Source organism: Carlito syrichta, unplaced genomic scaffold, assembly GCF_000164805.1.
Source record: "Carlito syrichta isolate Samal-C Ts95f unplaced genomic scaffold, Tarsius_syrichta-2.0.1 Scaffold304427, whole genome shotgun sequence".
In the NCBI taxonomy this organism is placed as follows: domain Eukaryota; kingdom Metazoa; phylum Chordata; class Mammalia; order Primates; family Tarsiidae; genus Carlito; species Carlito syrichta.
In genome coordinates, this window is record NW_007248523.1 from 237,037 (window position 1) to 262,833 (window position 25,797).

General features: G+C 48.5%; 1 protein-coding gene across 1 annotated transcript in view; it reads right to left on the reverse strand.

Moving 5' to 3' along the window:
- The window catches only part of SLC7A1 (solute carrier family 7 member 1), an 82,635-nt gene that overhangs the window by 38,111 nt on the left and 18,727 nt on the right, over positions 1–25,797 (reverse strand). The window contains exon 2 of the mRNA XM_008059897.1: positions 933–1,032. The gene's annotated coding sequence lies outside the window, so the exon portion shown is untranslated. The remainder of the gene's footprint in view (positions 1–932; positions 1,033–25,797) is intronic.

The following is a 25,797-nucleotide window of genomic DNA, read 5'->3' on the forward strand; positions in this document are numbered from 1 at the left end:
AACCCCCTCAGAACAACCTGGAATGCACTGCCCTCCAGCAGACGGGTTCGGCATCTAAACCCAAGCACAAGCTATGGTAGAATTTCAAGTAAAATGGTAAGAAGTTGAAGCAAGAAGAAGAGTGAGAGAAATAAGAGCACGATGAGGAGTTCTAGGACAGGAAGGAAGTGGGAACCAGCCCTTGACTTGAGAAACAAAAGTCCCCGGAGGTGAAGGCACTGCCTGCCAGCGCCCACGATGACACAGTACCCAGCGTCTACACCAGGAATGACACGGGACAGCTTCAGGCTGATCCCTTCTCACAGCATGCCCTGGTGATCAGGCCTCAGGGAAGATGGCCCTGCCAGCAGTAGGATAGCCAGAGTTCTGTTGGAAGGAAATGATGGAATTTAAGCAGCACACTAGAGTGAAAAGACAAACCTATTTTCTGCTGAGTCAGGGGGGCCCGAATAGCTGGCTAGATGATTCTAAAAAAATATAGGAGTTAGGAATTTTAGAAAGGTGACATAGGGTTATAGTTGACAGTTAACTTAAAAATTCAACCGCCGGCCAGGCATGGTGGCTCATGCCTGTAATCCCAGCACTTTGGAAGGCAGAGAAGAAAGGACTGCCTGAGCCCACAGGTTTGAGACCAGCCTGGGCAATTTGGCGAGATTTCGTCCCTACAATCAAAAAATTAGCTGGGCGTCGTGGTGTGTGCCTGTGATTCCAGCTACTTGGAAGCCGGCAGAAGGATCACCTGAGCCCAGCAGGTCGAAGCTGCGGTGGCCATGAGCGTGCCACTGCACTCCAGCCTGGCTGACGAAGTGAGATTCCGACTCAAAAAAAAATGTCAATCGCCGACTTAACTGGAGAACAAAAGGTCCAAATAAATAACACACTGCACAGAAGAGAAAACCCTCATGCCACAGGGCAAGCCGGACAGACTGTACCTGGAACTCGATGTGAGAGTGTAGCACTTTCTCACCCAAGGACTGCCGGGATTCTGGAGCAAAGATGTCTCAGGGAGTCTCCAAGAGGAGCTTCAGGTTCCTAAAAGGCAAAAAAGAGCCATCAGATGCATTCCGCTGGGACCCCAGGAGCCCCAATTCTGAGGCTGGTACAAGGAGGCCTGGGAGAACACCCCACTAAAACACCAACTAAAGATGGGGTGAATGGCAGGAAGCAATGGGTTCCACCACGGGGATGAATTGAGCACCAGGGGGTCCTCAGGAAATTCAGGGAGAAGATGGACAACCAGACCAGAGGATTCCCACAGAAGACCTCAGCTGGTGTCTTCAGGAAACGCCTGGACTCCAACTCGTCTGGGCGGCTGTCAGGTGATGGAGTGCTCTTCCAGGTGTTAGCTGGCACACGTGCATGGAGCAAACACCTGCCCATGACACCAGCAGTCTCCCAACCCAACACTGACCCAACACCATCCTAAACGCAGAACCTGGGAGCCTGGGGGCAGCCTGTGGACCCAGATAGGAATTGAAGGGTGCTGGCCAGTGACAGTGAGCGGGGTGTGACTGCATCCAGAGTCCCGGCTGGGAAGAGGCTCTCAGATGCGTGGCATTTAAAGCCCTTTGCTTCCAAATCTCACCTTTTACACTCACAGGTTCCTGCTCTCACCCAGGAGTGGAGAGGTTTGATGAAGCTGCCTGCATATGACTGGCGCCTAATGTGAACCCAGAGAGGATTATCATTACGCCAGAAATGACGAAAGTCGCCGATCAACAGCTAGAGTCTGAGAACGTCACAGCAGCAAGCCAGCTTTCCCGCAGTTGAATCTTATTCTCACCCCCACTGATGTCTTCCGCACGCTCAATCTACACTGACACTGCATCCCTTTTCACTCTCTCTGTCGAAAATCCCAACCCTCAAAATCCACAGGAACACCTGCTCATCTACCCTTACCCATATTCAGCATCTTGTCACACTTGCTTTCTCTTTCTTTAGAGAAATACACTTTTCCCATGAGCCATGTGGCCATGTGATAAGTGCGCTATCGTCATCATGGCATCTGACCTCTAAGTATTTTGGCAACAAGCTTCTAAGAATAACTGTTCTACCAAACTGTCATGCCATTAGCACACCAAAGAAAGCAAACATTAATTGGATGGTGTTTAAAACACAGCCCAATGGTCAAATGTCCCTGTCAGCACACTGCTATTTCTTCGTCCTCTCTCACGTGTCATGAGAGCACCAGAGAAACAGAGGTCGGTACGCTCAGGCCCACGGTCCATCAGGGACATGGCATCCGGGTGCCCACTGCGGGTAGGTGCCAGGGTGGCGGTCCACACGCCAGCCTCTGACCTGGTGGAACAGGAAGTGGTCAGAGACTCCAGGAGAGGCTTCTGCCCCGAGTTGACGCTTCGGGGACACGCTCACCACACACAGAAGGGGCAAGCAGTGTCCAGAGACCAGGAACTGGCTGTGAAAACACAGAGACTTGAGTGTGGCAGACAATCACGGCCCCCAGGGAGGTCTGCATCCTGATTCCAGACACCTGTGAGTGTGTCACTTATGTGGTCAGGGGAGTTCAGGTTGCAGAAGGTATGATCAGCCAACCTCGCGAGAGGGTGACTCCCGCGGGGACCCGGCATGATCCTGAGGGTCCTTATCGGAGAGAAGAGGGAGCAGACATGCCAGCGTCAGATGGACACCATGCGGGAATGGCTCCATCAACCTTGCTGGCCGTGAACGTGAAAGGGGACCGTGAACGTGAGAGGGGACCAAGACCCAGAGAAGGCAGGCAGCCGCCCTCGAGGAGCAGAAGAAGGTAAGAAGAGATTCTCCCCATCTCGAACTCTCCACTCTCCAGAACCGTAAGACAATCAATTTGTGTTGTTTTCACTTAATAAAAAAATAATTTAGAGGTTTGAAAAAGGCCTGGCAACTAAGTGCTGGGGACTGGGATCAAAGTTATCCAAGTCCTTGTGGCTGCACTTGATTTTTTTTTTTTTTCCAGTTGGAGTCTCACTCTGTCGCCTCGACCTGCTGGGCTCCGGCGATCCTTCCGCTCAGCCTTCCGAGTAGCCAGAATTACAGGCGCGCGCTACCACACCCGGCTAATTTTTTGATTGATTGTAGAGATGAGGTCTCGCCTGCCCAGGCGGGTCTCGAACCCGCGGGCTCAGGCAATCCACTCACTTCAGCCTTCCAAAGGCGCGGGATTACAGGCTGAGCCACCGAGCCCGGCTTTGCACTTGACTTTTGAGAGGAGGGAGGGACAGCCAAGAGGCATGCTCGGGATTTGTAATTTAGGAATGTAACTCTAGAATGAAAGGAACAGAATCCAGAATCAACTAACAATATTTCTTGCCAATGATAAAATATGAGCTTTTGAGGAAAAAAAAATTAGACTTTTGGAAAACTTACAGTCATCGCTCAGATCTCCACAGCTCCCTAAAACTTGTTTTCTGATGACACTGTGGGTGGTATTAATAAATGTGATATTTTTAAAATATGTGATGAAATGTACCAACATCTGGAAGAGCTGCATAATTCAGTAAAACAGAATCACGCATGGGTAAAAGGCTGATTGAAAACAGACCCGTGTATTGCAGAGTGCAAAGGGCTCCTTGATACAATGTCAGATCTTACAGTATGATCTGGTGTGGCATCCAAAAAGTATACCTACAGTTATCCGAAAAGGCCACGAAGGTATTCTTCCTTTTCTAGGTACACACCTGGGAGGCCATATTTTCTTTATCTATTTCAACTAAAACCAACACATCACAACTGACCGGATGCAGAGGCAACTGTCAGTATCCATCAGCCTTGGATGAAACAGATTTGTAAATATGTAACACACGCTTCTCAATGCATTTTTCTGTTTTGGAAAATAGTTACTTTTCACACATGCATTACTTATGTTAACACAAAATGTGTTCATTACTGTTATTTTTAAGTGAATTAGTACAGAATCATTTCAAGTTGTTCTGTGTTTCCATTTCTAATTGGTAAAGATTGACAGAGACAACCCACATGAAGAAAAGCTCCTTGGAGTTATCTGCAGTCTTGAAGAGCGTAAGCGAGTTCCCAGTCATAGGGTTTGAGAACCAACCACTGCTGGAATGACTGCCCTTCAAGCAGCGAGATGCAAACAGCCAGGCTTAAAACCTGCTCCACGGCAGGGCCGCTGCCTCCTGCCTCTTAGGCATGAATTAGGAGGCCTGCCATGGCGATGCCTGATCCGGTCACAGTTTCCTGCCTTGGTAGGAAAGCAGTTAATGCTAAACTTAAAATCTAAAGAAAGGCGTGCCATATGTTAATCCAGAACGAACATCAGGATTAATGGGATTGGAATGCATAGCAAATATGTTCATTAGTCCTGCTATTCTTTAATCCAAGAATGTTCCGACTGATTTATTGTGATTTCTGAGATTTGAAAATTCCTTTGTTAAAAGCAGAGTAACGAAAATGCTACGGCTCAGACCTAAAGAATTTAATTTTGTTTGTTTCATGAATACAGCAAGCAGCATTCCAACACGACCCTTGGAGGGCTTCCTGGGGCACACGGGGGTTGTAACACCATGTGACACCACGTGGCTATATTTGCAATAAGGTTATGTGCCACTTAATGACGGGTATATGTTCTGAGAAACGTGTTCTTAGGTGATTTCATTGTTGTAAGTGTGTGAACGTCATAGAGTGACTTACGCAAACCTAGGCGGTCTAGCATCTTACACGCCTTAGCAGTACGGTATAGCCTAGACTGCAAACCTGCACAGCATATGGATGTGCTGAATACTGTCGGCGACAGTAACACAATGGTAAGCATTTGTATATCTAAACATAAAGAGATACAGTAAAAATACAGTATAAAGAATAACAATGGGTAGACCACATGAGGCACTTACCATGAATGCAGTTTGCAAGACTGGGAGTTGACCTGGGTGACTCTGTGAGTGATGGTGGGTGAATGTGAGAGCTTAGGATGTTACACTACCATAGACTTTTATAAATGCTGGACACTTTGGCTACACTAACTTTATTTTTTAAATGTATTTCTTGGGCAACCCCCTTGGGTCCCCTCCCACTGTGGGAGCTTTTCTGTCCTCTCAATAAATCCTGCTTTCAAAACAAAAATTTTTTTATTTCTTCAATAATAAGTTAACTTTAGTTTACTATAACTTTTACCTTATAAATGTCTTAATTATTTAAAAAAACTTTTTGACTCTTTTATAATATCCCTTAGCTTAAAACACAAATACATTGTACGGCTGTCCAAAAATATGTTTATTTATATCCTTATTCTATAAGCTTTTTTTACTTAAAATTTTTTTTAATTTTTTAACTTTTTAAGCTTTTTTTGTTAAAAACTAAGACAGACACACACACACACACCAGCCTAGGTCTCCACAAGGTCAAGATAATCAATATCACTGTCCTCCACCTGGAAGATCTTCAGGGGCAATGACATGCATGGAGCCCTCATCTATGATCACACGCCTTCTTCTGGAACACCTGTTCAGGAACCTGCCTAAGGCTGTTGGGCAGTTAACTTTTTTTTCCCTTAAATGATGCTGCTACTAAAAACTTTTTTATTAGTAAGTAAAAGTACATTTTAAAATAATGCTGGCCAGACGCGGTGGCTCAGCCTGTAATCCCAGCACTTTGAGAGGCTGAGGCGAGAGGATTGCCTGAGCCTGGGGCTTTGAGATCAGCCTGAGCAACTTGGTGAGACCTTGTCTTTACAAGAAATCACAAAAACTAGCCGGGCGTGGTGGTGTGCGTTTGTAGTTCCAGCTGCTTGGAAGGCTGAGACGGAAGGATCGCCTAAGCCCAGCAGGTCGAGGCTGTGGTGGCTGTGAGCGTGCCACTGCATTCCAGCCTGGGCAACAAAGAGTGAGACTCCAACACACACACACACACAAAAATAAATAATAAATAATACAAAAAAGTATAATACAGTAGACACAGAAACCAGAAACAGTCATTCTTCTCATTGCCATGTATTATGTACTGTCCATAACCGTACATGCTAGACTTTTCTACAACTGGCTGCACAGTAAGCTTGTTCACACCTGCATCCGCACACTCACATGAGTAACACATTGCACTATGACGTCACAAAGGCTACGACGTCACTAGGGGATAGGAAGTTTGCAGTGCCACGTGAATCTCATGGGACCGCCTTCATATATGTGGTCCATTACTGACCACAATATCGGTGTGGGGCACGTGACTGTCTATTAGCAGCAGCTACCTGGCATACCCAGGGAACACACGCATCAATAACCTGAAAACGTCAGCAGACGTATTCCATTGAACAACGTACAAATCAAAAGGAGTCAGATCTTCCCATTAAACACACTGACAGGACCCCTAAAAACTAGTCTTTTGACTTATTTAATTAGACATACTGCCCCGGTTTTTGGCAACTGACATAGCTGCTTTGCCTGTGGATGTGTTTTTCTCTGTTCTTCACAATTACGTATTGAGGGCCAGGTACAGTTCCAGAAACTGGGGGTGTGGCAGTGAACCAACTAGACCCATTCCATTAATGGGAATTCCTCTCCAGTAGTAAGAATGGACGAAATACTAAGTGGAAGTTACGCACATTTCTGATTGCCTAAAACAGCTGTAGGGAATAAGGAGGAACCAGATGAGCCCCGACCACTCCCACAGGTGCCACAGTGCTGCATCCCAGGAGAAGGCCCGGAGTCACCGTTATTACTGGGAGGCTCGAAGCAGTCAGGGATCTATGTTAAGTCTCCTAACTTCAACCAATAACTTCACTAAGAATCGAGCCCATTGGGCTGGTTAGGCTCTTAGGGAACAGTACGGGCAACTCCAGGCCGACAGGTGGGAGGAATGCAAATCTTAGAAAGAGGGCATTTCTAAATTGAAAAGCCAAACTACAGCTCAGTTAATTTTCCTTTGACGTTAATACTGTTTTGAAATTTCGTATGAGCCTGGACTAAGTAAGAGGCTGAAATAACTTTCCTGCTCAAGGAAAGAGACGGAGGATGGAGATCAAAACCCAATGTGCAGAATGAAGCTCTCTGTTCCCGGAACCACCAGGACAGGCCCCCAAGTAGCACCGAAGAATCCAGAACTGTCCACTGAGGCTCACGCAGCCTGAGGCCTTTCTGCCCCTTCCGGGCTGAGCCCACATGGCACGGTGGGACCATGACAACAGACCATCCCGGAGGCTGTGCCTGCAGAGGCAGGAGAGCTGGTGATTCCGAAAGGGCTTTTTGGTACTCACAAAAGGTACCTTGTACTCAAAGGAAATGCTCATTGGAACAGATTTTGGGATTAGGGATGTTCGACCAGTAAGTATATAATGCAAATATTCCCAAATCTGAAAAAAATTCCAAACACTTCCTTGTGAAATGACTAAATCTGGCTAACACATGCATTCTCTCAAAGTTATCATTTTTGTGGCATTCTCCTCATTTCTAATGTCCGTCATGATTGCCACTGTTATTTTGGAACTTATACCAGTTTCTGTCCACTCCCTCAGGCAGCAGTAAAATTTAAATGCAAAAGCTGTTTGAAAGACCACACAATCTATATGGACATCTGTGGTTCTACAACACTTATTAGGGGCGGGAAATTACAAACTCTGAAGGAAGTGTGGTCAAGGAAATAATAGCAAGATATTTATCCTTCTCTCAACCTTTCAATAATTAAAATTCCTCCAGCCCATTCTGCACTGAGGAAAGGACCACTTGGCTCAAATCTGATGACTCATCCTTCCTTTGAGATGCACAATACTCTGGGAAAAGGCTACACAATCTTTCTTTGCCATCTGCTGCAAAGAGCTGGGGAAGGCTGTCCTTGACCTAGTGACATAAATGTGGCAATGGCTCAAAGACAAGGGGTCAGTGAGAGATGCTGGGAGGGCTTGCTGGGGATGGCGGTACAGTGGTTCTCCAGTGGGGATGACTCTGCCCCCGGGGGACAGCTGGCAGTGTCTGGAGACATTTTTGGTCATCACAAGTGCAGGATGGTGGTCAACTACCAGGCAGAGGCCAGGGATACAGTCAGCCATCCTACAATGCGCAGGACAGCTCCGTCATGCCGAGGCAGAGAAAGTCCACTGTGTGGAACTGGGTCTGCGAAGCATTCTACAGATTCAATCGAGCGGGTTTTTAAGTGTTTAGCCATTTAATCAGAATTTTAACCAAGACAAATAATGTCTGCAAATGAGCATAGACAGAGTCACAAGAAAGCAAAACCTTGCCATCCCATCCCTGGAGAACCCTCAATGTCCCCAAACCAGGATAGAGAAAAATCTAAGAGGCAAGCAGAGAAAGGAAAGAAGCACAGGACTGAAGGGTGTCGTGTGGATGGAGACGTGTTTCCCGAATGAACCTGGGCTCTCGTTTCTGGGAGTGAAACTGACATCTTGCACAACTGCTGGAGATGCCATCACCCTCCAGGCAGCAGGAGAGGACGGGCAGTTAGAAGACACGGGACTCCTGGTGTCTGTGCCGAGTATCTGTCATGTGTCTCACAACCACCTTCCTGGCAAGAACACCTGTCCCCACTTTAGAGTTGAGGTTCTGCTGCTCAGGGCAGGTAGCTTTGCAACTAAGGTGCCATTGCCATTTGACTAAAAAGCCCTCTTGTGGTGAAAAAGACAGGGCTTGGTGCTTCTGTGGGCCGGAACAATCTCGGCCAGCTTCCCCTGGTGACAGGCAGTTGCCACCTGGAGATGGCAGCTTCTCTCCCAGCCACGCAGGGCAGGCCATGAGTCATCAGGCATGAGACCTGGGAGTTCTAAGACTTGCTAGGGAACCGACTGGTCCCCTAATGCAGAAATTCTCTCGGACAACAAAAGGAAAAAATGACAAGGACAGGAAAATAGTGGAGAGAGAGGGAGGGAGGACAGGGGCCGGAGGAAGGGGCAGTGTGGAAGAATCTGCTGGGTTTCCACCCAGTCATTTCCTGCCCTTCCCAACTGTCCTTGAACCCGCCCCAGCCCAATAGTCATGCACAACTCAAGTCTGCTATACAGCAGGAACAAAGCCCACGTTTCCAGGAAGCACCTACTGTGTGCCAGCGCCCTCTGGTAAGGTGTTGCATGTGTGTGATACCCAGGCCAAGTCTTGCAAGGTTAGACAGCTGTTACGCCCCTTCTCCCAGGGACCAACAGCTGTCTACAGAGGTACCAAGCAGAGTCTCGGCTCAAACCCAGCAAGTCTAACACTCTAAATCCACTCTGATGCTCTATTATTTTGAGTACTACTGAAACTCTACGGGCAACTAATAAGAGGTCCCTTAGGGCAAAAGCCATAATGAAATTACAGTAGAAGTTTAATTAGAAGCAAGGACAAGCCTCCCACTTAGCAAACAGACTAAGACGCAGTGGAATGAGGAGACACAGGTTTTGAGGAAGACTTTGGTGCCAATTCCAGCTCAGTCACTCACCAGTTCAGTAAACTTGGGCAAATTGCTCTGAATTTCAATCTCCTCCCTTCTCCCATGTGGAAATCACTGCTAAGCTCACAGAATTGTTTAAGAAAGTAAGTAAATTGAGATGATGCCTATTAATATATTAAGCACTTCTTGAAACAAATACACTCCTGGAGAATTTCTCTGAATAAATAATATGCTTCCAGAAATACTTTCTCTTCGTTTCATTCTGTTCTTCAACTGTGCTGGGTCATAGCTGGTATTTTGAAATTTATCTGCCAAATAGCCAATGAGCCACACGAGTAGATAAATGCAGCCGGGGAGCTGCTATTCAAAGAAATATTCTAGTTTAAGGGAAGAGTTGTTTGATGTGCGAATAGTAAGCTCTTAATTACATGGTTTGTCAATATTTTACAAGAATTATCTCACTAATGAGCTGCGAGGGCAGACTGTGGCGGTCACCCTGAATGAGGACATTTGATGTTTCTGTCTGCCAATGACAACCAGAAAGAGTATAAAAGACAGTCTCTGCCAGTAAGGAAGTGACTGTGTCACTGAGAAGGTAAGAGACTCATGAAAACGCATGAGCATAAGACAAACCCTGCAGGATTTCTGAGAGGGAGGAAGAGGACCTGGGGGGATTTCAGGGCGGGGCAGGGGTTGACAAACCATCTTCAAGTGGTCAGGGAGACTGAGGCAGGCATGGGGGGGGCAGGGTGAAGAGGAGCAGTGGGAACCTGAAGTCGGGGTCCTGCTGTCCACAATCTGAGCCAACCAATCTGAGCCAACCTTCTCCAGTGGTTTCTCCAAAAACACACACACACACACACACACACACACACACACGCTCTTGTGACTCAGTAAACAAGCGTTTTTATACTCAGGATCCTGTTACATTCCCCCCGCCAGGGCCCAGGGGGATCTATCAATCCCCGGGGAAAACAAGCCTCTTGGGCACCTGCCTGTGCCCTGGGGAATGCCTGGGAAGGACAGCATCTCTCTAATGTGCCTAGTGGCATCACCCCAAGATGCAGACGGCAGGCACCTTACTACTTCCCTTCTCCCAGTTCGAGGCAGCCTCTTCAAGCTCCCCCCAACCTTCGCCCCCTTACCCAGCACATCTTCGGGCAGCAGCATCCACGCAGAGAGGGACCCCATGGCTCTAAGAACCAATGAACCATCGCCCTGCCTAGAACCATCACCCTGTCTAGACTCTCACGGCTCCCAAAAGGCAGTGAGTTCATGCATTTTTAACCCACCTCTTTTCCGAGTCAAAGCCAGAGATGCTTGCCCTTTCTGGGACCCAAGAGATGGTGTGGACTGTTTCATCAAATCCTAACAGGAAGACGGTGACAATGGTTGTACAATAGTGTGGGTGTAGTTAACGTCACTGAACTGCTCACAAGACAGCTAAGATGCCAAATTTTGTTACGTATATTGCACCCTAATTTTTTTTTTTTTTGAGTTGGAGTCTTACTCTGTCACCCAGACTGGAGTGCAGTGGCCGCTCCTGGCCACCGCAGCCTCGACCTGCCGGGCTCCGGCGATCCTTCCGCCTCAGCCTTCCAAGTAGCTGGAACTACAGGCGCATGCTGCCATGCCCGGCTAATTTTTTATTTATTGTAGAGATGAGGTCTCGCCAAGTTGCCCATGCGGGTCTCGAACCCGTGGGCTCAGGCAATCCACTCACCTCAGCCTCTCAAAGGCACAGGATTACAGGCTGAGCCACCAAGCCCGGCTGCACCCTAATGTTTATATGCTCACAATTAAAAACAAAACAACTAGGAAGATTCCTCAAAAAAGTTAAACGTACAAGAACAACGTGACCCAGCAAGTGCACTACTAGGTACATGCCCAAAGTAAATGACGGCAAGCGTCCACAGGGAAGCCTGCACACAAACATTCATAGCACCGTTATTCAAAACAGCCCCAAAGTGAAAACAGCTCAAATGTGCATCGACTGAGGAATGGATAAACAAAATGTGGGACATCCAGACCATGGAATACTATTCAGCCTTAAAAAGCAATGATGTACAGACACATGCTTTCAGATGCTGAACCCTAAAAACACGGCGCTAAGTGAAAGAAGCTGGACACAAAAGGTCACATGTTGCGTGATTCCATTCATAGAAAATGTCCAGATTAGAGACAGAAAGGAGATCCGTGGCTGTCTAAGGCTGGGCTGGGAATGGGGAAAGGGCTGTTAATGGTACAGGTTTCCTTTTAAGGGTAGAAAATGATTCCCAAATTATGGCGATGGTTGCATAACCCTATGAATTAATAAAAACCACTGACTCTCAGTGGGTGAACTTTATAGTATGTAAATTGTATTAAATAAAACCATTTTTTAAAAAATAAGAGAATTGGGGTCTTGCTCTGTCGCCAAGGCTGGAGTTCAGTGGTGCTATCATAGCCACTGCAGCCTCAACCTCCTGGGCTCAGAGCAGCCTCGACCTCCAGAGCAGCTGAGACTACAGGCACCAGCTGTTAAAAAAAATTAAAAAACTAAAAGGAGCCCAGTCCAAAGGGACCTCAGTATAGTTTTCCTACTAACCATTACAGGCAGACTCATCAGCTTCTACACAAGTTCAGTTGCTAAGACAGCACTTTTCTCCCTCATACTTTAATTCTGCTTCAAGTGAAACCTACCATCCCACTACCTCCAAAATCAATAATCATGGCTCTGGCTGAAGTTGGAGAGAGGCTCTCCACTCCACCTGCACAAGTCGTTTATTATACGTGGCAGTCACTTTCCTTTGAGAGTTTCGCAAACGTGAAATTACCTCCCATTTAATAAACCTTCCCCACGGGCACTGCCACACCTCCTGCTGTCTGGTTACGTTGCAAACACAGGCCTCAGGTCTAAAACATAGCTTAAAATATCTCACAGTAACAGAACAGACAATAATAAAATTGAGAAAGACCGCTGCATCGTTGGTCTAAATAACACAAGATGTATTTTTTAGCTTTAGTTCAAAACAGGGTGCAGGGGAGAGAGAGAGAGACCCCTCTCATTCTGCGTGTGCATATCTGCAAGATCTCAGAGAAAACCGGATACTTCCCCCTTGGGGGCCGATCAAAGAAAGGAAAAGCTCATTGGGCAGCAAGAAACCCAGCCCACTATTTCCTCAGGGTGCCAAGGCACAGTTCCAGGGCAGACAGTCACTGTGAGGCTGAGAAAAGACACATGTCCACCTTTCCAAGTAGATGGCAGCTTGGGACACTTCCCGCACTCAGTGTTCTCAATGCACGCAGGGCGTGGTGGCAGCCTTTTGTCTGCCAAGCCACACCTGGCAGGTAAGCTCCTGCCACACTCCTGGGCATTTCCAAGCTGCTGGGTACAACTCCCTGCAGGCGGGTGTCCCTCCCAAGGTCGCAGCTTGGACAGAGCAGCGGCTCTGAAGAAGGTCTTACAGACGGAGGATTCTTGGGTGTGGCCAGGAGCCCATAGTTGCAGCCTGGGTCGAGGACAGGGAGGATGCCACCCAGCAGTCCTCAAAGGGACTGCAAGTGCTTGCAAGTGCTTGAAAGCCTGGCCTCTGAACATCTCTGCTTCCTGAACAGACTTAATTTGTCCTCTCTGGGGCTGACTCCCTAGCCGTGTTGCTGCAATTCTGCACAAGAATACAGTTAGGGGAGGTAACCTGCAAGCCCTTGAGGGTGAAGTAGCCCTAACTTCAGAGAGCGGTTTATGACTCCAAAGAGCTGCCCCGGGGGACCCACCCGCTGGAGGATGGCAGGGTACACAGGGCACCCCCCAGGCCTGGCGTCCGTCAGTCAGGACCCCATCGAAACATGGCTCTGCCCTCTTGTTTTCTCCTCTACGCTCACACAAAGCCTCCTCTCCAGACGCCCAGAACATTTTCTTCTCTGACAGGGTCCCAACAGACTTCATAGGAATATGGGATGGAAGGAATGAGCCAATCAACTCCAGCCCAAATCACAGTCTCTGCCATTCCACCTCTGTGAGCTTCTGCTCTGTGGAGCGCGGACATTGACATTTATAGTATTTCTCCTTAAAGCAATCTACCCTTCTATAAATGAAACAAGTTACTTTTAAACTATGTACTACTCTCATAAATGGGACATCACTGAAGAGGGGACTGCCAAAATGACGTTACCTGGGGCCAGATGTTAAGCCGACCTCCACTCCCCAGCTGGGCCTGGAGGGACTTGCATGGTGACTGCCCAGAGTGTGACCGTGGGAGATGCTCACTACCTCTTTTTTCTAATACACATTAGGACTTAGTGTACTATTAAAATATCAGTGAGCCGGGCTCGGTGGCTCAACCTGTAATCCCGCGCCTTTGGGAGGCTGAGGTGAGTGGATTGCCTGAGCCCGCGGGTTCGAGACCCGCCTGGGCAACTTGGCGAGATCTCATCTCTACAATAAATCAAAAAAATCAGCTGGGCGTGGTAGCGCATGCCTGTAATTCTGGCTACTTGGAAGGCTGAGGCAGAAGGATTGCCGGAGCCCAGCAGGTCCAGGCTGCGGTGGCCGGGAGCGGCCACTGCACTCCAGTCTGGGTGACAGAGTGAGACTCCAACTCAAAAAAAAAAAAAAAAATATATATATATATAGATGTACAACCACTGATATATATATATATATATATATATATATATTCCCTAAAATCCTCCTGCACATTGTACATTCCCTAAAATCCTCCTGCACACAGAAGTGCTCACAGTTACATTCAGGGGAACCAGGAGCCAGCAAACTGTGGCGTGTGGCACATTTTTGTACTGACCACAAGTTAAGAGTAGTTCTTATTTGTAAAAGATTGTATTTTTTAAAAGAGTGAGAAAAGTTGGGTGTGGTAGTTCATGCCTGTAAACCCAGCACTTTGGAAGGCCAAGGTGGGAAGATAGCTTGAGGCCATGAGTTCTAACATAGCAAGACGCTGTCTCTACTGAATGAATGAATGAATGAATGGAAGAAAATGGAGATGATGATGACGTGGCAGAGACCACATGTGGCCCGCAAAGACTAAAATAGTTACTCTCTGGCCCATTCCAGAACCCATGTGCTAAGCCATGATCTAGTCTTCTTTTATTTTACCCACAAGCCAACTCAAGTCCAAATGCACCTGATGCCTTGGAAGCACCTGAACTCAGGTTTCCAGGCTTCTAAGCAGGTGAAGGAAGATCACCAAAGAAGCCACCAGCTCAAACATTTTCCACACGGGTCTCGATCCAATCATTTCAGCCCCATTTCAGGAACTGAGTCATCTAAAGCAAGCAAAAACGCGTGGCTGCACACACAACCAACTGGCTTTTGTGCTCAGTTCAACCAGGGGCACCCGGTGTGCTGCCCTCACCTGAATCACATCCGGGTGCCCCCAGAGCCACTCTCTGCACCCCTCCCCTAGGAGGCTCCCCTGTGAGCATCCTGGGCCCTTGGGCACCAACAAGAAAGGAGGCAGCCTCAAGGCCAGGGAGGCCCTCTTTGCGGGACTTCCGATGGAAGACAGCCCCTCCATATAGGCAGTGGGGTCACCAAACCCTCCCTTCCCCTCAGACTGAGGGTGCTAGGGGTGCTCAGGATCCCTCCCCCACTACTCTAGGCTGCAAGCACCCCACCCTGCCCTCGTAAATAGTCCTCTCATTAAACTCACCTCACACTGCCCAATCTGAGAACTCCCTCTGTTCCCTGCGGGAGACCTGATGGGGACAACCTTGGGGCAGTGAGCTCTGGTGTCTGCAGCAACTGACTCAGGCTCAAGCCTGCTCCAGGGATGACAGCTTGACCCCATGAGCTGACAGCTGGTCCAGAGCAGGAATCCCGTGATAGCCTCTGCCAACCTTAAAGTGAGCTGCTCCCCCAGCTACGCTACACCAGTAGAAACATTCCACTCTCAAAATACCCGGAGGCTGGGCACGGTGGCTCATGCCTGTAATCCACGCATTTTGGGAGGCTGAGGCGGGAGGACTGCTTGAGACTGGAGGACTGCTTGAGACCAGGAGTTCAAGACCAGGCCGGCAACATAGTGAGACCTCGTCTCTACAAAAAAAAAAAAAAAAAAAATTCATAAAATGAATGTAGTCCCAGCTATTCTGGAGGCTGAGGCAGAAGGATCACCTGAGTCTAGGAATTGGAGGCTGTGGTGAGCCATAATCGTGCCACTGCACTCCAGCTGCGTGACAGAGTGAGACCCCAACTCAAAAGAAAAAAATACCCACCCAGAGAGTCTAGTGATCACTTACAGCAACACAAGTCACTATCAAAACAATTTTTCTTAATTCTTTAATTTAATGCAATAATATCTGAGCAGTTGGGACACAGCAGACACGGTGCCAGGTATTTGACATACTTAGAAAACCAACCATCCATCCTCATCTCACAAATGAGAAAACTGAGTGTGTCTCAGAGGCGCCTATCAGAGCTCCACGAGGCTGTGGGGGGAGTCACCCCCAAGCTGGTCTCATGCAGCCCAGTTACCCCCTCTGATCCCCCTCCGTGGCTGGCCAGGCCTCAACCTACGCACACAGCATGCTGCCATCTAGTCTGTCCAGGACGTCCTGGTCACGTTACACAGATTGAAACAGGACCGGGGACAAAAGTTTTCTGACCCCACACAGAAGCCATCTGACAATTCACCTCAGTCACATAGTCACACATCACCTGGGTCGGCCAATAAAGTGAAACTGTCTATCTAGGAATGAGTCCTGGGCAGGTTTGTTTACGATGTTTTTGTGTCATAAAATGAGATGGCTGTCTGCTGTGCACAGTGGTCCCTTTGCTGAATCTCTCCTGCCCTGAAATAGGCATGGATGGAGGAGGATATCAGGGCCTGCCATGCACCTGGGTGCAGAGACCTGGCAGTTCTCATGAAGCTATGTTCATTGATTTGCCATCGGATGGAAACCTTTTTTTCTACATCCCGTTTTATATCTGCTCACTGAGCTAATGAGCAATCAGAAAGCCTGTCTGCCCCAGCCGTGTGACCCTGGGCAAGTTGCTGGATGTCTCTGCCCCACCCTGTCTCCACCTTGTTCTTACTATGAGCGTGAAGGGACAGAGAGGCAAGTGACAGGGTAAAGATCTCAGATGAAAACGAATCCAAAATATGGTAGGCAAGCTATGCAATTTCTTTCTTTCTTTCTTTCTTTCTTTTGAGTTGGAGTCTCACTATGTCGCCCAGACTGGAGTGCAGTGGCCGCTCTCGGCCACCGCAGCCTCGACCTGCTGGGCTCCGGGGATCCTTCCACCCCAGCCTTCCGAGTAGCTGGAACTACAGGCCTGCGCTACCACGCCCGGCTCATTTTTTGATTTATGGTAGAGATGAGGTCTCGTCTGCCCAGGCGGGTCTCGAACCCGCGGGCTCAGGCAATCCACTCACCTCAGCCTCCCAAAGGCGCGGGATTACAGGCTGAGCCACCAAGCTCGGCTGCTATGTAATTTCTAAGCTTCCTTTTTCTCCTGGGCAAGATGAGGAGGTTTAAGTGAATGAAAGTGTGTAAAGCACTGCAGGACACCTGGAACACAGGGTGTGCTACATGTCAGCTACATTATAATTAGTGTCTTAATCTACAAGAAATCTTATTAGTAGCCAGTTTATAAACTACTATGAAGATTAAGTAAGCACCCAAAACGGTAACTGTGTTTCTATCACATGAAGGCATTTGTCATCGACAAAGCACTATATAAAGCACTATACAAATACATGGTTAAGAAAATAAAAAAACAAGGCTACTGTTTAATTCATTTCCGTCTGCCCTGAGTCAGAGGGTGAGAGATTTGAGGGCTGCTGCCACGAAATATGAGAATTGACTTAAAGCTGTTAAAAATATAAACAAGACGGGGAAATTGTAAAAGTGTAACATAAGAACTGGGATTTTTACCCAATGGTTTCAATTTTAAAATATTCCAATATGTAAACATCCCGGTCTCCACAGCGCTGACAACCAAAGCCCTGTGCTGTGCGTGGGTGCAGAGGGGCTGGCCATGGCCGTGGTCGCGTGGATGTCAGGGAAGAGACTCAAGTCATCCACTGGAGGTCTTGCTCGTGGAGGGAGAACCTCCGCCCAGAGGCCTTTGAGCCCCCATTTGGTTCTGGGGCCAGACTGGAAGCTTTAACACCCTGGCTCACCTGCTGCAGCCGAAGGGCAGCTTCCCCGGTGCCTGCCCACTGAACTCAGTCCAGGGTCGCTTTCCTCCTTCTAGGAGGTCCAGGCACTCACAATGCCCTGTTATTTGTTTTGCCACCTGTGTATACATTGAATGGAAATGTTTGTTTTCCATGCCCCGCTTTACATCTCTAAAGACAAATGATGAAAGAATTATTTCAAGGGAATTTTTGTTCTGCGCGTGCCCTCTGACCTGGTGATGTTCAGCGGCCCTGCTTCCTGCCTTTTAACACCCATTTCTGTCCACTGATCATCCACGCTTCTCTGTCGACCTTTACATATACAGTGCTGCTGCAAAAACCTTCTTCAAAGGAAAGGTCAAAGTGAAATGTCACTGGGAAGCATGCCCCCTGACGGCCGTGCCGGGGAGGCACCGGTGCCCAGACTCAGGTGGCCTGTAGGGCGCAAGACACGGGCCCCCAAAGGCAGGGGGCGAGGGCACAGTGGCTGCCTGGGGGCTCCAGGGCATGGCCCCAGGTGCAGCACACTGTCCCGGCCACCTGGGCTCACTCAGAGTCTCACCAGCGCAGACCCCCAGGCCCCTGGGACAGCCAGGGTCCCTCACGAAGAGTCACTCGCAGGGTTTCCGAATGTGAGCACATGCTGTTAGGAACAGCAGGTGACATAGACAGATGAAGGTGTGGTCCCTGCCCAAGGGGGGCTTGCAATTTAGCAGGGAAAAAAGACACACAAAGAGGTGCAGAAAGACCACTCAGGGGGCCATCAGAAAGACCAGCCTGAATAACATAGAGAGACCTCATCACTACAAAAAATAAAAAATTAGCTGCATGGTGGCATGTGCCTGTAGTTTCAGCTACTTGGGAGGCTGAGGTGGGCGGATCCCTTGAGAACAGGAGTTTGAGGCTGCGGTGAGTTATGATCATGCTACTGCACCCCAGCCTGGGCAACAGAGTGAGATCCCAACTTAAAAAAAAAAAGGCAAGAGCAACACAGTAGACCAGCACTGGTTAGTATCGGGGACCCTGAGCTGTCTGCACAGGACAGCTATCAGGACGTCAACAGACTAGACAACCACCCACACCAAAGAGAATCGGCCAATACATACACACAACCGTAAAGGCCAGCTCTACGTGGGGAACATTTAAATCTGCAACACTTGATCGAGAAAAATTAGACTTGGAAGGAATAAATAGTCCAGCAGAAACAGAGGCAGAAGCTAAAAGCCTCCAGATCTGCAGTGAACAAATGGCTGCTAAATGCAGAAAGCCTTTCTTGAATATTTAAGTGGAAAAATAATTGACCCTGGTAGGAATCATTTCATAAGAAATGAAAATTGTCAACGGTCTATCTGTGCTCTAAAAATGTAATGGCTTCAACTGAAGTTCACTCGGGAAAATATTTTCATCAAAAATTCATTGCTGATGACATATTTCTGATAAAATATTTATACTCATAAAATAGGGTCAAAATATCCTGAGATCAAGAAGTGGTGTCGCCATGTGTCCTGTGTCCAGCAGAACAGATGGGCATATCTGGCAAGCAGTTGGATGTGAGCGAATCTGAACAGGAGACCAGAGCTGCAAGGGCTCCCCCAGGGACAGGTACGGCCGGGGAGTGGGTTCTCTGGGAGAGAACAAGGCTGTTAACAGAATGGCGGGGTGTTAGCAAGCACGTCTTGGGACTGACAGCGGAAGCAGCACACTCAGGAAGGCAAGAGCAATTTTAAAGAGTCCGGAGGCAGATTAACTTCTCCGAAGCCAGGAGCGTATGATTCCACGTGTCCCGCTTAAGGCCCACGTGTCCCCCTTAAGGCCCACGCCCCACTCCTTCAGGGTATACCAGAAGCCCAAACGTGGCACGCCTTGATAGTAGCTTAGCACAGAGCTGCCAGATCAAATACAGGACGACCCCCTTAAATCTAAATTTCATGCGAACAACACATAACTGCTTGATGTAAGTATGCCCCAAATATGTCATAATGATGCCCCAAATACTGCCAACAATTTCTTAGCATAAAAGTTACACTAAAAAAAAAAAGCAGTATCCATTGCTTACCTACAATTCAAATTTCACTGGGCATGCAGTGTTTTTATTGCTAGATCTGGCGATCTTAGCTTGGTACCGCTGGCCCAGGCCTGAATACCTCACCCCCGCCCAGCACATTCTTAGCCCCAGACCACAGGCCCCTGACTTCTACGGGTCGAGTCTCTGCAAAGATATTTCTGCAGTCCCAGCTACTCAAGAGTGATGACATCCTGCTTTGACAAGACCCTCGCATGCTCCAGGGAGCCTCCTTCCATGGACCCAGGAGAGGAGAGAATCTATAGAAAAAGGAAATGGCCAAGCATATTAAATACTTCAGAGACACCACAAAGGGGTGAGGACTGAGAAGAGGTCCCTCAATTGTCTATTGGAGAAAGAGGCGATGGTGAGTAGTTTTAGTATACCAGTAGGAGCTTACTTCACAAAGGAATGAAAACAGGTAATGAGGAGGAAATGAGGTTCTTGACCAACCGCCTGCGTTATCACCCTGTTTGTAGGACACTAGGGAATCATGATCCCCAAGAGCATGAACTTTGGGAACGCAGAGTTCCCACCTGCAGGAGTTTGGCCATTGCTTGTGGGATAAATGAATGGATACCATACTTCTTCAAGAGTCTCTTGAAATGTGAAATCTCACACAGCAATTGGAAGCCAGAGTCTAGGATACATCTTAACGTTTCCTAGCACTGACAGTGGCTAACAATCTTTGCTCTTTAACCAGTCTGTCGGCGGAAGATTATTTGCAGTACAGATCACAAGAACTTACACTGGGCCCAAAGCAAACAATGAACAAAAACAACTGCTATTCTACCTAATAAAACACATGTCAAGATTCACATAAATAAAGCAGAGAAGAAAGGCCGGCACCCTCAAATGAAAGCAAACCTCATTCAGAGTGCATTTTTTCTATGCCCTTTTTTGTAACTGTTGCAACTGTTCTTCAGTTACAGGAGTATTTAATCAAACAAACATCTAAGAATGCCACGGTTTTCTTATTTATACATAAAAGTATTATTTCAACCTGGTGCCAATTTCTCTTGATCCCTGCTGGAAGAATTCCCAGGGACACCTTATCAAAATAATAAACTCTAGAAGGAAAAAAAAAAGAAAAAGAAGATATGTATTTTAAAAAGAGAGCACTGTATAAGTCCTCAGTATATTTTGAATTTTTAAAAAGAAATCTTTGTTTTGTTTCCATGAACTTTCCATTCTATAAAAGGCCCAAGTTGAGAGTTTACAAACAAATAATACCTGCACAAATAAAAGGTGTATTTAGCTTTCAGATGTGTCTGTAAATATTATTTGGTATAAAACAAACATGCCAACCCTCTGTCCCTGAACTTTTAGGTATTTCATGATACAATTAAGAGTTAAGCTAAGAGCAAGTTTATGTACAAACTAAACCAAAGGTTTTTCATAGCAATGTCTGAAAAGTTTGCATTCCAAATGTAGTCTATGCTTTTAGGACAGTACTAATTTTTTCACACTGCCCCCAAAATGTATTTCTGTCCTGTTTGAGTGTCACCCACCCCTGACTTGCAACTTCAAGCCTTCACAGTTTATTAAATTTTTACCAAATATCATTAATGCTTCTATTGCCTGGTGCTCCATTGAATCAGAGTCCGACCTCGTGGGACTGGAGGAGTCATCGAGAAATATCAAGCTTCCTGCAGGTAGAAAGAACCACACTACTATCCCAGAGAAGACTGGCTAATTGTCTAATAGCAAGAAACAGTGACTCCAACAGACATCGTCTTAAAACTGAGAATCGGCTAGGCTCGGTGGCTCAGCCTGTAATCCCAGCACTTTGTGAGGCCGAGGTGAGTGGACTGCCTGAGCCCGCGGGTTCGAGACCTGCCTGGGCAACTTGGCGAGACCTCATCTCTACAATAAATCAAAAACTAGCCGGGCGTGGTAGCGCGCGCCTGTAGTTCCAGCTACTTGGAAGGCTGAGGCGGAAGGATCGCCGGAGCCCAGCAGGTCGAGGCTGCGGTGACCGGGAGCGGCCACTGCACTCCAGTCTGGGTGACAGAGTGAGACTCCAACTCCAAAAAAAAAAAAAAAAAAGAATCAGTCTCTTGCCATGTACCACTGTTTCTTGGGGTCAGACATTCTTCCTACTTTCTAAAGCCTGACAGCAGCAATACGAACTTCAAGTCCGATCTCTACTTGTGAAACTATAGAAGATCAGAGAAGAAGGAAGGCAGAATGTCCCAGGCCATGTGGATGACCCACATCGTCTGCTCATTTGTTGAAGAACCTGGCTAGACATGTACCTTGTGGGCTTTCTGGACAACAGATGCGCTATCTCCAGTGCCATTAAAATGGAAATGGAAGGGCCAGGCTGCGTTGGCTCACTCATGTCATCCCAGCAGAAGGCGAGAGGACTGCCTCAGCCCAGGACCCTGTCTCTACAATAAAATTTTGTAAAGAAATTAGTCAGGCATGGTGGCGCATGCCTGTAGTCCCGCTACTTGCAAGTCTGAGGCAGAAGGATCTCTTGAGCCCAGCAGATCGAGGCTGCAATAGCTGTGATGGTGCCACTGCATTCCAGCCAGGACGACAGAGTGAGACCCCAAGTCAAAAAATAAGAAAAGGAAATGGAAGAATGAGGAGGAATAAAAAAGAAAACCAGTATCTACTGCTCAACTGCTGAGTGTGGCACCGTGCTCAGAACTGGCCAGTCATTCCCCCGGTTCCCAGATACCCCAGAAAGGGCATCTGATGTGGGGGGAGGAAGGGCTGGGGCAGGTTGCCACATAGAGTGGGCGCCGGAGGCAAGGTTGGAACCCACGTCCAGCTGGCGCCAATACTCCCACTCCTCCGACCTCCCATCCAGGCAGCTCCAGGTCGGAGGAACCCTGGTCCTAGCCTGTCACCTCCAGGGCTGATTCTTTTTTAATTATCTGGACTTAAATGCCAACACAAAACCCTACACATCGCTTTATCCAGAGTGAAACGCAGGTTAATTCTAGAATTCGAATAGAGTTCCGCCATACAGTGGTCTTCTTTGACTGCGGCCTGAACCGGCAAAAGGTAGGATGAACTTGGCAGTCAGATGGGGCTGAGGCTGCCCTTGCCCACACCTCAGCAGCCACCTCCTCGCCAGGCCAGCCTTGCTCCCGACAGCGTCTCAGCTCCTCTCCACTGGTCCAGCCGGTGGCCTGGCTGGAATCCAGCTCTGACTGTGTCCTCCCACCCAAGTGGGTCAGGGCTAGCCGGACCCAGGCCAGATTCAGCGGGCTCCCACAGCTGCAGCCAAACGTCCCTGCCCGCTCCAAGCACTTCCTCGGGGTGGGCGAGGCTGCAGAGGAAGCCGGGTGCCTGGGATAAGGGAAGCTTCCCCTGGGCTCGTGGCTCCGAGTCTCAAAGAAGCGGGGAAGAGATACCCAGAGAGAGCAAGGAAGTCTCTTGGAATTTGTCTCCAAGAGGGCTGTGTCCATCCTGGGGCCGTGACTCGCTTTACGACAACAGAGTAGAAACCAGATAGCTCTGATGGTCATCTTGGGTACTATGCTTCCTCCTCTCTGAAATGCCACGCAGCCTCTTTCGGGAGAGCTGAGATCACAAAAAATAATCTCTCGGCCAAATTGTGCCAGGTCCGGCCAAGTGTCCCGTCTTTGGAGGAGCTTGGAGACCTGGCATGCCCCCATGATCATGTTTTCAAAAGATTCATGACAAATCCCAAACCCCGCTGCCTCCCGTGGACTGGGCACCCACAGATGACAACGTTCCTCAGGGTCCTGCTGCCTGCTCCACTCCCTCTGGTTTGATCAGTCTATGACCAGTCGTGGACAGTCCAGCTTGCTTCTTATTTATTCACAACATTTGCAAGTCCTGGCAAGGGGCACACACTGAGCTCCAGAGCCGGATGGTGGCTCTGCAGTGCCCCTCGCTGTGCCTGCGGCAGTTTGAAACTCTGGTCACGGCTCTTACTCTGCATCTCTGGAATATTTCTGCCAACCTCTTAGGAACTCTCTGCCATCCCAGATTTCCCCTCTTCTGTAATACAACCCTTATCAAATTTCTGTCCAGAGAGTAGATATTTAAGACATCTGAACTTGGGCTGTATAACTAGTTTTTTTTTTTTTTTTTTTGCAAATTTGACTGTTTGCCACCGTTTGTCCTCCTGCAAACCTCACGTGAACTTGGTGCACACTGCTCAACACAAGGGTGAGTTATTTTTATATACACACACATCTGCACGTGAAAATAAGAATGTCCTGTCATTGGCTGGATCACACTGCCAAGGCAGAGCTGAAGGACTTTGGGCAAATGTTCTGAGGCCGAGGAAAGGTGCCCGGTGTCCCACCATCTGTCTCCACATGGGTCTACCCAGAGTCCAGCCGAGGCTGGGGAGCCGTTGCAGGGGCTGCCGAGAGAAACACAATGACAGCAGCATCTTCCCTAAACTGCTGTTCCTTCCGGGAACGGACATGGTGAACTCTTGAGTCAAGGTAAGAACCCTGGGCAGGCTCTTGGATCAAAGGTGGGCACCCCGGGAAGACTCTTGAGTCAAGGGTAGGTAGGCACCCTGGTAGCACCTTTTAACCAGGTACTCAGAGAGCTCCATGGCCACTAAGGATCCGATCCTGGAAAAGTGGGACCCTTTGACACTCTAACGTTGGGTCCCTGTCACAGCCTGTTAAGAGCGGCGAGCTTTTAGGAGTCCTCTTATCCTCAGACCCACGGCTTCTTTCCGTCCCTGCAGGAGACATCTGGCGACAGGCAAGATCTCTTTCTCTCTCTCTCAATCTCTCTCTCTCACTTACATCTTTTAATGTGGCCTTTTTCTTTATCTCGCTAGGGAAGAGTATTTTCTCAGGAGGGCGGGGTAGAAGCAGAAGCGAGAACACTGAGAGGGGTTTTCCAGAAGAAACGCTTCAGACAGAAGGCGGCCCTTTCTAGATACCTCGACACAAGCGGCAGCTGGGCTTGGCTGAGGCTGTTGAAACGCCCCATCCTCACTTCCAGCTGCGACTCTTTCCTTTGATGAGGCCTGTATACATTCTGATGTGTATGGCTGGTTAATCCTTTTAGAAAATAACCTTGCTCAGGCTTCCTCCCTGATGAGATAGTTTGGGACTGACGCGTTCCACGGCCTATCCTGACATTCCAAAACTCCACTGGAGATGCCACACACCACAGGACATGGCGGCCACAGGCCTGACACCAGGAAACGGTTGCCCCTGTCACCAGTGGATAAACACCTACGCATGTTTTGCCTGACCAAGAAGTGCCAGTCCAAGACCGCTCACTCGCTCCAGAGCTGCAAAGAGGAGATACATAAGTCTGAATGGCAGGACCTCCTCTGGAGGGGGCCATGTGGATGCTGATACCTAGGGCTTTTTATTTTTACGAGAGCCATTCCGGTCGCATCAGTGTCCTGCTCCACAATTCTGGGCTAACACGGGCAAAGTGACACTTCTCAGTCAAAAGCTTTGTCAGGGTCCCTCCATTTCTTCTACTTCCGCTCAACTTACACTTCCATGGCAGGGTCACCACGCCACTCGGCGCACTGCAGTGGGTCCATAATGGTGGAATGTCACTGACTTCTTGTTTAGGGTTGGAAACCCCAAAGAGAAGCGCCCTAACGCAATCTCCTTCGAACCCCAAAGCAGAAAACATGGCCCTGAGCGTCTGCCTCTTGTCCAGAACCACGTGCGTCCTGGGGCTAAGCTGGTAGCAGGAAAGTCCCTCCACTTCCAGGCCATGTCTGTTGAGAGGAGGTGTAACCCAGAACCGCCTCCCTTGCAGGGGAGAGTTGGGGGAGTCCCAAGGAGTCCCCTGAGGCTGGGCTGCAGAGGACAGTGGAGGGGACATCCCTGGGTTCTCAGACTCACAGCCCTTCAGACCCTGTCAAGAGTCTAGGGCAACCTCTTCGGGTCTCCTCCCACTGTAGGAGCTTTTCTGTACTTTCAAAAATCTTGCTTCCTGCCCCCCAAAAAAGTCCAGGAATCCCACACTGTGCTCCTTCTCTGCTTCTCCATGTTTCTTTTCTGCCCCCCTCATAAATGCACCCCCTCTTTGAGATCCATCTCATATGACTCGTCTTCATGCCCAGACAATCCACAACGCGTGTGGAGAACATACCTTCAACGGTGGCCACGACCGGCCCCTTCACGGGCCTTTTCACACCTTGAAACACATCTGAATTTCCTCGCCCGCTGCTTTGCTGAGAAATCTTGTCCCTTTAGCTCACGGACGTTTACCTCTCCAGCAAGGGATGACTGCTGCAAAGCAGAGTGATTATCCGAGCCCCACTGCAAAGTATCCCCCGTGTAACATGCTGTTCATATTAACACC